Here is a 14,209-nt window from a genome sequence, read left to right on the forward strand (position 1 = left end):
TCGGGCAAGACCTACTTCTGCCCACTCTTCGGTGCTGGTGTATGAGGCCCCATCAGCCGTGTTAGCCTCACTGAGCATCGCACAGGCTGCCATGTGCAGATGGGCTAGGTGTAGCACTTGCTGTCTTAACCAGTGGCATAATGATGTGCCGCTGTTCGGCAATGGCCGTGACGAGGAGGTTAATGGATTTGGCCATGGTGGACATTTCCTCGTTGCCCTCACGCACCCTTCTGGCCAGTTGGTACACCATCTCAGTTGCCCGGCCTAGCTTCCGTGCAGTGTTTCTGGTATTGTCCTGAATGGTCTGCCTCATGAGTTCGGCCTCAGTTATGTACCTGTTGAGAAGGACATGCTGTCACAATGCCTGACCCCGGAAAGCCAGACCAGGCCAAGCAACCCCGGAAGCAGGCATCATGCCACTTGAAACATGCCCAAAAACCCCAGTTAGGGGCTCTTTGGCTACAGTCCTGGCGCCTATGGCGCCAGGCTCATAAGAATAAAGTCAGACCTGGCGCCATGGGCGCCAGGCTCATTACAGAAATCTTACCTGTTGCAGACCATGCTGCATACCTACCTGATGCAGACCATGCTGCACGAAGCCACAAGCCAAATGAGGCTTAAAGGGACTACTTTACCTCAGGGACTCCTTTCCTCTCGGTTGGGGCTGTGGAAGAATACTTACCTGGGACTTCTTCCAAGGCTATTTAAGCCACACCCGGACAGCCACACGTGCTTCGCGTTATTCTGCTTGCTGCAGCGTAACGCTCACCGTGTCTTCAGCAGCTCCAGTCTTCAGCCACGCCCGCTTCAGCCCTGGAACACCGGGAACAAGAAAAGGAGAAGGAGAAGAGGTAAAAAAAAAACCTTACTTGAATCCTTGATCCAGCACATCGTCGATCTGGAAGAGAGAAGCCTTCTCAGGTGCATTGCCACGCACCTCGCAGAACCGCGCTTAACTCACCAACCGGGGCTGCATTCCTTTACTCCATCGCAAATCCAGCATCTCCAGGCGATTCTTCAACACCTGGGGGAGACAAGAACAGATCGGTGAGCAAGGGCAATACAAATCACCCCCAAAGACTTACTTGATTACCACAGGGGGGTACTCACCTCATCTCGGGTGGGCGCAGTCAAAATCCGCATCACCGCCGCACCCCGGCCCCTAAGGGGAAAAAACAAGGACAATACAACCTAACTCCAAAACCTTACCTGATTTGCCACAGGGGGGTACTCACCTCATTTCGGGTCGGCGCAGTTAATTCTGCATCATCGCTGTACCCCGGCCCCAAAGGGGAGAACCACAATAGACTTACCAGGATCTTACCAATTGCCACTTGGAACTCTTCTGGTAGTTTAAATCCGCAACCTGCAAGGAATCTGGCAGAATGAAGATCAGACTTTTGAACTCTTATGAAGAATTGGACTTAGAGTCAATACTGGAACTCACCAATTCCTCCCTGCCAGTGAAGTAACTGGTCGTCTACGCGCCCCTGCGCTCGATGCAGGATGGAGAGCTCATCTTTCCAAATCTTCAGGTGAGATTAAGAGGGAACTTCAGGAGTGTTCTGTGGGCAGACAAGGGGAGTGGGAAGGCGGGTTAACGTTCAGATTACGGGAGGTTAATTCCCTTTCTCCATTGCAGAAAGATATTCGTACGAGTCCAACAAACGAAGCTAAGTGGGTCTGTCCAGTCTGTCATCTCGGCTCTACATGTTACTCTGGTGGAAGCAACAGTGGGCCAGTCCAGATCGACGCCCCCGTGGGAATCAGGTGAGCGTAACAGAACGCGAAGCCTACCCACAAATACCCACCTGGGCATCATGGAGACCTCGGAAACCGATCAGTTGGCCCAATTATTAGGGGAACTAAGGGCCGAAGTGCATTCCGCCCGCCAGGAAACCAATGCCCTCAGGAGGGAATTGATAGTGTCAAAAGAACGAACTGATAATTTGGCCAGACAGCTATTACAAAGCCAGGCTGGGCAAACACCTCTACCTGGACTCAGGGCCAGCCCAGCTCCGGTGCCACCGAGTAACCCGGTGCAGATAAACCTTCCCTTAGCTCCGCCTGAACGCTTTGCCGGAGACCCTAAAAGGTTTGCTATATTCATGAATCAATGTCGCTTACACTTTTTATGTAGACCTGGAGCTTTCCCAAACGATCAAGCCAAGGTAGCTTTTGTACTGTTATATCTCAGCGGCAGTGCAGCGGACTGGTCCATTCCGCTAGTAAATCAGGATGACCTGATTCTTCTCATGTCGCCTCACCTACTACAATGGAATGTGTCTGGCTGCCCCAACTCCCACATCCACAGATTCCAGCAAGTCCACAATGTCTCTGCTGCCTTGTCGTCAGCCTTGAACACCACCATCATGTCTTAGCTGCAAATAGATCACTCCATTGGCTTTCCTGACAGCAAAGAACCATATTCAAGACCTTGTGCATGGAACAACATGCCTATCATTATACTGGTCCCTATTTCATCCTCAAGCCATTCCAGAAACGTGTACCATTGAGAGCAGTGATTTTGGGGGCAGTGCCCACATTTCAGTGCATTTCGGAATACAGAATATGGCCTTACACTGTATCTCTTAAAACATTCTTCAGAGCAGGTGATACAGCAACTTAGAGCTGAGCCAGCTCAGCTCAACAACCAATGATCTGTCCAACGTATACGTTCTTTTTTCTTATATGCATTCATAGGATGGAGTCTGTGAACAACGTATACCAGCACCTTTCATGACCGGCCAACTCCAAGTCTGCCGGTAGGGGTTCTGATCAGGCCTGCTGGTAGATCAGGCCCCAATGGCCGATAAATGCCTGAATCACCAGCACCGGTACTAACAGTGCCGGTGATTCGGGCAACGCCATCAGATGGATTTCTATGGGACTCCATGGAATGGGGAGTTACTGGTGTCTCCGCCGGCCGTAATATCCTGGTAATACCCAGATATTGGGTGGCAGAGAAGCTACAGTCGTTTCCTTGTATCCTGCTGGAATTGCTGGTAGAATACTGGGAAACTCATAATGAGCTTTCCCCTCTGTTACTCATCCCTCTGCCTCCACCGAATCCAACTGATAACTGAAATTGAAGAAATAACTAATCTGAAGGATCTTGCCCCTAGAATAATGTACTCAAATTACATGAGGTTTCTGCTACTACCCACACACATTGTCTTCTGCATCACTCATTGCCTTAACTGGTAGAAGGCGAACCAGTGTGCCACTTCTAAATTGAAATCAGTTTTACACTGCATTAAAGACTCATCTGTCATTTTCCTTCTGATGTTCATTGTGAATGGTTTGTACAATCAAGCAAACATTGTTTGCATTATTTTTATGAACTGTTCAATTTTCCTCGATTTCTAACACTGAGAAGTAAGCACAGATCAGAATTAAGGATTCCACCTACCTAATCAGTTCTCTTTTAAGGATTTATTTCATTTATTTATTTATTTCAATTTTTATAAAGTGCCACACGCCCGTGGGCCTCCGAGCTGACAGAAACTACACCTGCATCTTATTTCCGAATCTGCTTGCTTTCTGCATCGCAGGCAATATCCATAGGAATCCATGTACGTGCAGCTCACCATGCCCATACATGACAGAAGGCATCTATGATTGTTTCCATGCTGAGGTGTAACAACGCACAGAACCCCAGATCACCTGTTTTCCCAGGCATGATTAACATCCTGGTATGAAAATAATACAAATTGCATTTAGGGAACTGTTTGAATGCAAGCATATGTGTGTGCCTTTCACTCTGTGCAATGTCCGTGGGCACACACATGTCCTTCCTTAATATTCCAGAAAAGTAAGAGATGCCCTGTTCTGAAAAAAAACATACTTTTTCTAACACTTAAAGGGCCTCATTACAAGCTTGCCCATCCGATAAAATGAATGGACCATATAATTACGACCCATGAGGGCGAAATCACTGGCACCGGTACAGGCCCCTCCGTGAGCGGCATCCCTAATGCTGGAAGCAGCCCTGACAGACGCATGCCGTGCCTTCAACACCGGCATGCCGCAGACCAGTGCACATTACGAGGTGCACGGACATGCAAATACCGGCATGGACATACCGCAGATAACAGCAAGAAAGACACCGTAAATACTGGCATCGCGAGACTGGCGCTAACATGGATCAGGTGAGCAGAAACCTGCCACAGGTGTACCAAATGAGCTCAGGTGCACACCATTGAACCCGGCCACAGTACAAAGGCAGCACAACCACACACCCCACCCCACCCAACGCAAAAATGCTACCACTAGCATTAGCTCTAATGAAGGGGGAGAACATGCAGGAACAGCTACTCTATGAGGAGGCAATGGTCCAGGCCATGCAGCAAATGCACAGGAGGAGAAGGAGGGAGAGAAGGGGACAGCACATACCCAATGTGCAGACCATTGTGCCCCGCAGGCGCCCAACAATCCCCCGTCAACGTGTCAGCCCATTCTCCCTAACACCATCACAAATTCAAACCCTGTACCGGCTGGACAGGGACACCATCATTGAACTAGTGGACCTCATGCACGATGACCTTGTGAGTGTAATCAACATATGGACAGCCACCCCCCCTGCGTAAGGTTGCGTGTGTGCTACACGTCCTGGCAACTGCGACCTATCACCACACAGTGGGGCAACTGCACGGGATCTCACAGCCCTGCTTCTCCCGCGAACTGACGCAGGTACTTGAGGCACTCCTCAAACATGTACGTGACCACATCAGCATGCCACGGACCACAGCATAGAGCTATGCAACCAAAGTAGCATTCCATGGCATAGCAGGCATGCCGAACTTCCTAGGTGCGATAGACTGTACACATGTAGAGCTAGTGGTGCGGCATGCCTTTGAGGAGGTATACCACAACAGGAAGCAGTTCCATTCGATAAACATCCAAATGGTGTGTGATTCCAGCAAAATCATCACACACTGCTGTGCCTGATACCCAGGGTCGACACACGACGCACTGGTCCTACGGAACTAAACGCTGCCCTGCTACATGGAGCGACATGCTGGACCCCACACATGGCTGCTGGGTGAGTGTGACCACAGGGGCAGATGCATTCATGATGGGGCGGTCATTTGCCAGCATTGGGAAGCTGCCCGCTGGGTGGGTCATGTGGGGTAGAAATGGGGGGTCAGCTGCCAGCACTGGGAAGCTGCCTGCTGGGTGGGCCATGTGGGGTAAAAATGGGGGGGTCATCTGCCAGCACTGGGAAGCTGCTTGCTGGGTGGGCCAGGTGGGGTAAAATGGGGGGGTCATCTGCCAGCACTGGGAAGCTGCCTTCTGGGTGGGCCATGTGGGGCCTGTGTACAGACCACAGCATACCACCATCCTGGAGCACTGGTGCAGACCAGAAAAATTGAATCCCTGTCATTCCTGGCTGAACACAATTGACACAACCATGTTTGTCAAATGATGCAAATCATCACAGGTACCCTTTCGCTTGCCTACATGCAGGTGATGCTGGGTATCCACTGATGGGCTGGCTGCTGACCCCAGTCAGACATCCACATAACCGACATGAAGAGGCGTACAATCACACACATGCAAGGACTCGCGTCACAATCAAACAGACATGTGGCCTACTGAAGAGTCCGTTTTGCTGCAGGAGCAGGTTTGGGGGGCCCTGATAAATGGTCCTGAGAGGGTGGGGCATATAGTGATTTCCTGTGCAATGCTGCACAACATGTGCATCCGTCGTAATGTGCCCCTGCCCCCGGACATGGACATGTTGCCACAGGACGATGATGACGATGATCATGATGATGATGCTGGCATCCCTCAGCATCACCATGGCCATGATGGACAGGCTACACGATAGGCATTGGTTGCAGGTTATTTCTGATTAATGCATCACACATGGATATGGATGTGGAACACACTGGGTTAACAAAATGTGAGGGATTGAACATGCACCTCTGTCCAGTCATGATTGGTACAACTCCCATTACAAACCTCACCCCAAACAATGGCCCTACACACCCTACCCCAGTAACTCACATTTGCACACCTCCACCCAACCCACAAAGTCCAACACAAAATCCAGTATCAACAGGAAACTACCAACGACATCCCTTCACCATTAGCTTTCCACTCCTGAGCACTGTCGGGCAAGACCTACTTCTGCCCACTCTTCGGTGCTGGTGTATGAGGCCCCATCAGCCGTGTTAGCCTCACTGAGCATCGCACAGGCTGCCATGTGCAGATGGGCTAGGTGTAGCACTTGCTGTCTTAACCAGTGGCATAATGATGTGCCGCTGTTCGGCAATGGCCGTGACGAGGAGGTTAATGGATTTGGCCATGGTGGACATTTCCTCGTTGCCCTCACGCACCCTTCTGGCCAGTTGGTACACCATCTCAGTTGCCCGGCCTAGCTTCCGTGCAGTGTTTCTGGTATTGTCCTGCATGGTCTGCCTCATGAGTTCGGCCTCAGTTATGTACCTGTTGAGAAGGACATGCTGTCACAATGCCTGACCCCGGAAAGCCAGACCAGGCCAAGCAACCCCGGAAGCAGGCATCATGCCACTTGAAACATGCCCAAAAACCCCAGTTAGGGGCTCTTTGGCTACAGTCCTGGCGCCTATGGCGCCAGGCTCATAAGAATAAAGTCAGACCTGGCGCCATGGGCGCCAGGCTCATTACAGAAATCTTACCTGTTGCAGACCATGCTGCATACCTACCTGATGCAGACCATGCTGCACGAAGCCACAAGCCAAATGAGGCTTAAAGGGACTACTTTACCTCAGGGACTCCTTTCCTCTCGGTTGGGGCTGTGGAAGAATACTTACCTGGGACTTCTTCCAAGGCTATTTAAGCCACACCCGGACAGCCACACGTGCTTCGCGTTATTCTGCTTGCTGCAGCGTAACGCTCACCGTGTCTTCAGCAGCTCCAGTCTTCAGCCACGCCCGCTTCAGCCCTGGAACACCGGGAACAAGAAAAGGAGAAGGAGAAGAGGTAAAAAAAAAACCTTACTTGAATCCTTGATCCAGCACATCGTCGATCTGGAAGAGAGAAGCCTTCTCAGGTGCATTGCCACGCACCTCGCAGAACAGCGCTTAACTCACCAACCGGGGCTGCATTCCTTTACTCCATCGCAAATCCAGCATCTCCAGGCGATTCTTCAACACCTGGGGGAGACAAGAACAGATCGGTGAGCAAGGGCAATACAAATCACCCCCAAAGACTTACTTGATTACCACAGGGGGGTACTCACCTCATCTCGGGTGGGCGCAGTCAAAATCCGCATCACCGCCGCACCCCGGCCCCTAAGGGGAAAAAACAAGGACAATACAACCTAACTCCAAAGACTTACCTGATTTGCCACAGGGGGGTACTCACCTCATTTCGGGTCGGCGCAGTTAATTCTGCATCATCGCTGTACCCCGGCCCCAAAGGGGAGAACCACAATAGACTTACCAGGATCTTACCAATTGCCACTTGGAACTCTTCTGGTAGTTTAAATCCGCAACCTGCAAGGAATCTGGCAGAATGAAGATCAGACTTTTGAACTCTTATGAAGAATTGGACTTAGAGTCAATACTGGAACTCACCAATTCCTCCCTGCCAGTGAAGTAACTGGTCGTCTACGCGCCCCTGCGCTCGATGCAGGATGGAGAGCTCATCTTTCCAAATCTTCAGGTGAGATTAAGAGGGAACTTCAGGAGTGTTCTGTGGGCAGACAAGGGGAGTGGGAAGGCGGGTTAACGTTCAGATTACGGGAGGTTAATTCCCTTTCTCCATTGCAGAAAGATATTCGTACGAGTCCAACAAACGAAGCTAAGTGGGTCTGTCCAGTCTGTCATCTCGGCTCTACGTGTTACTCTGGTGGAAGCAACAGTGGGCCAGTCCAGATCGACGCCCCCGTGGGAATCAGGTGAGCGTAACAGAACGCGAAGCCTACCCACAAATACCCACCTGGGCATCATGGAGACCTCGGAAACCGATCAGTTGGCCCAATTATTAGGGGAACTAAGGGCCGAAGTGCATTCCGCCCGCCAGGAAACCAATGCCCTCAGGAGGGAATTGATAGTGTCAAAAGAACGAACTGATAATTTGGCCAGACAGCTATTACAAAGCCAGGCTGGGCAAACACCTCTACCTGGACTCAGGGCCAGCCCAGCTCCGGTGCCACCGAGTAACCCGGTGCAGATAAACCTTCCCTTAGCTCCGCCTGAACGCTTTGCCGGAGACCCTAAAAGGTTTGCTATATTCATGAATCAATGTCGCTTACACTTTTTATGTAGACCTGGAGCTTTCCCAAACGATCAAGCCAAGGTAGCTTTTGTACTGTTATATCTCAGCGGCAGTGCAGCGGACTGGTCCATTCCGCTAGTAAATCAGGATGACCTGATTCTTCTCATGTCGCCTCACCTACTACAATGGAATGTGTCTGGCTGCCCCAACTCCCACATCCACAGATTCCAGCAAGTCCACAATGTCTCTGCTGCCTTGTCGTCAGCCTTGAACACCACCATCATGTCTTAGCTGCAAATAGATCACTCCATTGGCTTTCCTGACAGCAAAGAACCATATTCAAGACCTTGTGCATGGAACAACATGCCTATCATTATACTGGTCCCTATTTCATCCTCAAGCCATTCCAGAAACGTGTACCATTGAGAGCAGTGATTTTGGGGGCAGTGCCCACATTTCAGTGCATTTCGGAATACAGAATATGGCCTTACACTGTATCTCTTAAAACATTCTTCAGAGCAGGTGATACAGCAACTTAGAGCTGAGCCAGCTCAGCTCAACAACCAATGATTTGTCCAACGTATACGTTCTTTTTTCTTATATGCATTCATAGGATGGAGTCTGTGAACAACGTATACCAGCACCTTTCATGACCGGCCAACTCCAAGTCTGCCGGTAGGGGTTCTGATCAGGCCTGCTGGTAGATCAGGCCCCAATGGCCGATAAATGCCTGAATCACCAGCACCGGTACTAACAGTGCCGGTGATTCGGGCAACGCCATCAGATGGATTTCTATGGGACTCCATGGAATGGGGAGTTACTGGTGTCTCCGCCGGCCGTAATATCCTGGTAATACCCAGATATTGGGTGGCAGAGAAGCTACAGTCGTTTCCTTGTATCCTGCTGGAATTGCTGGTAGAATACTGGGAAACTCATAATGAGCTTTCCCCTCTGTTACTCATCCCTCTGCCTCCACCGAATCCAACTGATAACTGAAATTGAAGAAATAACTAATCTGAAGGATCTTGCCCCTAGAATAATGTACTCAAATTACATGAGGTTTCTGCTACTACCCACACACATTGTCTTCTGCATCACTCATTGCCTTAACTGGTAGAAGGCGAACCAGTGTGCCACTTCTAAATTGAAATCAGTTTTACACTGCATTAAAGACTCATCTGTCATTTTCCTTCTGATGTTCATTGTGAATGGTTTGTACAATCAAGCAAACATTGTTTGCATTATTTTTATGAACTGTTCAATTTTCCTCGATTTCTAACACTGAGAAGTAAGCACAGATCAGAATTAAGGATTCCACCTACCTAATCAGTTCTCTTTTAAGGATTTATTTCATTTATTTATTTATTTCAATTTTTATAAAGTGCCACACGCCCGTGGGCCTCCGAGCTGACAGAAACTACACCTGCATCTTATTTCCGAATCTGCTTGCTTTCTGCATCGCAGGCAATATCCATAGGAATCCATGTACGTGCAGCTCACCATGCCCATACATGACAGAAGGCATCTATGATTGTTTCCATGCTGAGGTGTAACAACGCACAGAACCCCAGATCACCTGTTTTCCCAGGCATGATTAACATCCTGGTATGAAAATAATACAAATTGCATTTAGGGAACTGTTTGAATGCAAGCATATGTGTGTGCCTTTCACTCTGTGCAATGTCCGTGGGCACACACATGTCCTTCCTTAATATTCCAGAAAAGTAAGAGATGCCCTGTTCTGAAAAAAAACATACTTTTTCTAACACTTAAAGGGCCTCATTACAAGCTTGCCCATCCGATAAAATGAATGGACCATATAATTACGACCCATGAGGGCGAAATCACTGGTACCGGTACAGGCCCCTCCGTGAGCGGCATCCCTAATGCTGGAAGCAGCCCTGACAGACGCATGCCGTGCCTTCAACACCGGCATGCCGCAGACCAGTGCACATTACGAGGTGCACGGACATGCAAATACCGGCATGTTCATACCACAGATAACAGCAAGAAAGACACCGTAAATACTGGCATCGCGAGACTGGCGCTAACATGGATCAGGTGAGCAGAAACCTGCCACAGGTGTACCAAATGAGCTCAGGTGCACACCATTGAACCCAGCCACAGTACAAAGGCAGCACAACCACACACCCCACCCCACCCAGCGCAAAAAAGCTACCACTAGCATTAGCTCTAATGGAGGGGGAGAACATGCAGGAACAGCTACTCTATGAGGAGTCAATGGGCCAGGCCATGCAGCAAATGCACAGGAGGAGAAGGAGGGAGAGAAGGGGACAGCACATACCCAATGTGCAGACCATTGTGCCCCGCAGGCGCCCAACAATCCCCCGTCAACGTGTCAGCCCATTCTCCCTAACACCATCACAAATTCAAACCCTGTACCGGCTGGACAGGGACACCATCATTGAACTAGTGGACCTCATGCACGATGACCTTGTGAGTGTAATCAACATATGGACAGCCACCCCCCCTGCGTAAGGTTGCGTGTGTGCTACACGTCCTAGCAACTGCGACCTATCACCACACAGTGGGGCAACTGCACGGGATCTCACAGCCCTGCTTCTCCCGCGAACTGACGCAGGTACTTGAGGCACTCCTCAAACATGTACGTGACCACATCAGCATGCCACGGACCACAGCATAGAGCTATGCAACCAAAGTAGCATTCCATGGCATAGCAGGCATGCCGAACTTCCTAGGTGCGATAGACTGTACACATGTAGAGCTAGTGGTGCGGCATGCCTTTGAGGAGGTATACCACAACAGGAAGCAGTTCCATTCGATAAACATCCAAATGGTGTGTGATGCCAGCAAAATCATCACACACTGCTGTGCCTGATACCCAGGGTCGACACACGACGCACTGGTCCTACGGAACTAAACGCTGCCCTGCTACATGGAGCGACATGCTGGACCCCACACATGGCTGCTGGGTGAGTGTGACCACAGGGGCAGATGCATTCATGATGGGGCGGTCATTTGCCAGCATTGGGAAGCTGCCTGCTGGGTGGGCCATGTGGGGTAGAAATGGGGGGTCAGCTGCCAGCACTGGGAAGCTGCCTGCTGGGTGGGCCATGTGGGGTAAAAATGGGGGGGTCATCTGCCAGCACTGGGAAGCTGCCTGCTGGGTGGGCCATGTGGGGTAAAAATGGGGGGGTCATCTGCCAGCACTGGGAAGCTGCTTGCTGGGTGGGCCAGGTGGGGTAAAATGGGGGGGTCATCTGCCAGCACTGGGAAGCTGCCTTCTGGGTGGGCCATGTGGGGCCTGTGTACAGACCACAGCATACCACCATCCTGGAGCACTGGTGCAGACCAGAAAAATTGAATCCCTGTCATTCCTGGCTGAACACAATTGACACAACCATGTTTGTCAAATGATGCAAATCATCACAGGTACCCTTTTGCTTGCCTACATGCAGGTGATGCTGGGTATCCACTGATGGGCTGGCTGCTGACCCCAGTCAGACATCCACATAACCGACATGAAGAGGCGTACAATCACACACATGCAAGGACTTGTGTCACAATCAAACAGACATGTGGCCTACTGAAGAGTCCGTTTTGCTGCAGGAGCAGGTTTGGGGGGCCCTGATGAATGGTCCTGAGAGGGTGGGGCATATAGTGATTTCCTGTGCAATGCTGCACAACATGTGCATCCGTCGTAATGTGCCCCTGCCCCTGGACATGTACATGTTGCCACAGGATGATGATGACGATGATCATGATGATGATGCTGGCATCCCTCAGCATCACCATGGCCATGATGGACAGGCTACACGATAGGCATTGGTTGCAGGTTATTTCTGATTAATGCATCACACATGGATATGGATGTGGAACACACTGGGTTAACAAAATGTGAGGGATTGAACATGCACCTCTGTCCAGTCATGATTGGTACAACTCCCATTACAAACCTCACCCCAAACAATGGCCCTACACACCCTACCCCAGTAACTCACATTTGCACACCTCCACCCAACCCACAAAGTCCAACACAAAATCCAGTATCAACAGGAAACTACCAATGACATCCCTTCACCATTAGCTTTCCACTCCTGAGCACTGTCGTGCAAGACCTACTTCTGCCCACTCTTCGGTGCTGGTGTATGAGGCCCCATCAGCCGTGTTAGCCTCACTGAGCAACGCACAGGCTGCCATGTGCAGATGGGCTAGGTGTAGCACTTGCTGTCTTAACCAGTGGCATAATGATGTGCCGCTGTTCGGCAATGGCCGTGACGAGGAGGTTAATGGATTTGGCCATGGTGGACATTTCCTCGTTGCCCTCACGCACCCTTCTGGCCAGTTGGTACACCATCTCAGTTGCCCGGCCTAGCTTCCGTGCAGTGTTTCTGGTATTGTCCTGCATGGTCTGCCTCATGAGTTCGGCCTCAGTTATGTACCTGTTGAGAAGGACATGCTGTCACAATGCCTGACCCCGGAAAGCCAGACCAGGCCAAGCAACCCCGGAAGCAGGCATCATGCCACTTGAAACATGCCCAAAAACCCCAGTTAGGGGCTCTTTGGCTACAGTCCTGGCGCCTATGGCGCCAGGCTCATAAGAATAAAGTCAGACCTGGCGCCATGGGCGCCAGGCTCATTACAGAAATCTTACCTGTTGCAGACCATGCTGCATACCTACCTGATGCAGACCATGCTGCACGAAGCCACAAGCCAAATGAGGCTTAAAGGGACTACTTTACCTCAGGGACTCCTTTCCTCTCGGTTGGGGCTGTGGAAGAATACTTCTTCCAAGGCTATTTAAGCCACACCCGGACAGCCACACGTGCTTCGCGTTATTCTGCTTGCTGCAGCGTAACGCTCACCGTGTCTTCAGCAGCTCCAGTCTTCAGCCACGCCTGCTTCAGCCCTGGAACACCTGGAACAAGAAAAGGAGAAGGAGAAGAGGTCAAAACAAAACCCTTACCTGAATCCTTGATCCAGCACATCATCGATCTGGAAGAGAGAAGCCTTCTCAGGTGCATTGCCATGCACCTCGCAGAACCGCGCTTAACTCACCAACCGGGGCTGCATTCCTTTACTCCATCGCAAATCCAGCATCTCCAGGCCATTCTTTAACACCTGGGGGAGACAAGAACAGATAGGTGAGCAAGGGCAATACAAATCACCCCCAAAGACTTACCTGATTACCACAGGGGGGTACTCACCTCACCTCGGGTGGGCGCAGTCAAAATCCGCATCACCGCCGCACCCCGGCCCCTAAGGGGAAAAAACAAGGACAATACAACCTAACCCCAAAGACTTACCTGATTTGCCACAGGGGGGTACTCACCTCATTTCGGGTCGGCGCAGTTAATTCTGCATCATCGCTGTACCCCAGCCCCAAAGGGGAGAACCACAATAGACTTACCAGGATCTTACCAATTGCCACTTGGAACTCTTCTGGTAGTTTAAATCCGCAACCTGCAAGGAATCTGGCAGAGTGAAGATCAGACTTTTGAACTCTTACGAAGAATTGGACTTAGAGTCAATACTGGAACTCACCAATTCCTCCACGCCAGTGAAGTAATTGGTCGTCTACGCGCCCCTGCGCTCGACGCAGGATGGAGAGCTGATCTTTCCAAATCTTCAGGTGAGATTAAGAGGGAACTGCAGGAGTGTTCTGTGGGCAGACAAGGGGAGTGGGAAGGCGGGTTAACGTTCAGATTACGGGAGGTTAATTCCCTTTCTCCATTGCAGAAAGATATTCGTACGAGTCCAACAAACGAAGCTAAGTGGGTCTGTCCAGTCTGTCATCTCGGCTCTACGTGTTACTCTGGTGGAAGCAACAGTGGGCCAGTCCAGATCGACGCCCCCGTGGGAATCAGGTGAGCGTAACAGAACGCGAAGCCTACCCACAAATACCCACCTGGGTGTCATGGAGACCTCGGAAACCGATCAGTTGGCCCAATTATTAGGGGAACTAAGGGCCGAAGTGCATTCCGCCCGCCAGGAAACCAATGCCCTCAGGAGGGAATTG

The sequence above is a fragment of the Ambystoma mexicanum genome, chromosome 5q (assembly GCF_040938575.1).
Source record: "Ambystoma mexicanum isolate Mex_15411 chromosome 5q, UKY_AmexF1_1, whole genome shotgun sequence".
Lineage (NCBI taxonomy): Eukaryota > Metazoa > Chordata > Amphibia > Caudata > Ambystomatidae > Ambystoma > Ambystoma mexicanum.